We start from the raw sequence: 1423 nt of genomic DNA, 5'->3' as shown, positions 1-1423 counted from the left end.
ACCGGCAGAAATCCTTCCACAAATACGTAGGGCCATTTTAGCGGGGGCGTACGCAAAATGGAGATATACACCAATTCGTGTCCAGTTGCCACAAAATGGACCTGACACTTGCAGCTCCCATATCATGCTCAGCGTCCACTAAATTGTTGGGGGCACCTAGTTGCCGGTGCCTGCGAAATGGCCATGGCAGGGGGCATTCACGAAATGAACCCCAACGCAGTGGTACTACACGCGAGATGGTGCATTTCATCTGTACCGCCAACGAAATTGGATCTTGGTTATGCCTATATAAACGCTGGTGCACCATTCACCGAAGGAGCCATCCTATCTCCATTCTCTTCTCTGAAATTTCTCTCAATATCATTACCTTCTTTCTCTCTAAAATTTTGTAGGTGTTGATAAAGTTTTTTTGTGGTAATGACTTCGGAAAATGTATATGTGATTGTGTACCCAAATGGAAAAATTTCTCATACGATAGAGGATGTAACGTTCGTTTGCGACGATCCGCTTTGGATAATGATTCTGCCACAGACGTCGCTGCAGGATCTGAAGAATTTGATTCTCATGAATACCGGAATGGTTGGAAAAAAAATCGTGAAGCTGACTTACAGGATGCCAGTTGCAGTAGCCAACTCGTTTGCGTATCAGAAAATGCAGATTAAATATGATCAGCATGTTTCGATGATGTTCTCTTATCATCGTAGCATCGGAAGCATCTATTCGCTGGAATTTTGTTTGAATATGCAAGATATCGGTGAAAGTTCATCTAGTTCTAATAATGTGGATGGTGTTAAGAATCTTGGATCGGGAGATGTCGCTTCGGGTCGGGTGACCGGTAAGACCCGTAAAAAAGCCTTTAATTTATTTATAAAATATTCCAACGAAAATACTCACAAATTGATCCTAAACTAGTAAAAAAAGAAATTTAAATTTTTTTTGAAAGTTTTTTTACGAGAATACTTAAAAATAAATTTAAATGTTAACAAAAGNTACTTATATCCAATATATATAGTTAAGTGAATCCTAAAATTTAGATAATTTATTTCTATTGAGAAATGGCGAGATAAAATAAATTTTTATACGATGTTAATATAATAAAAAAAGAGTAAAAAACAAATAGGTTCCTGACCTTTTAAAATGTGGATATTTTCGTCCTTCAAGATTGGAAAATACATTTCGATCCCTCACCATGTAAATTCCGTGATAATTATGTCCTTCCGTGGAATTGGTGCTCGAAATGGTAACGAAGATTGCTGAGGTGGAGGGGTAAAGAGTGATGTGTCCGTTACGGTTGCTGAAGTGGATGGGAAACAAATTGTTGGAGGACAAATTGATCCTTAATGGCCAAAACGACGTCGTATGCATCCCCCACTTTCATGCCCATCATCCCAGACCTCTTCTTCTTCTTCTTCTTTTTCTTCTC

This window comes from Arachis ipaensis, chromosome B03, assembly GCF_000816755.2.
Source record: "Arachis ipaensis cultivar K30076 chromosome B03, Araip1.1, whole genome shotgun sequence".
NCBI classification, from domain to species: Eukaryota; Viridiplantae; Streptophyta; class Magnoliopsida; order Fabales; family Fabaceae; genus Arachis; species Arachis ipaensis.
This window is presented reverse-complemented; position numbering follows the sequence as displayed.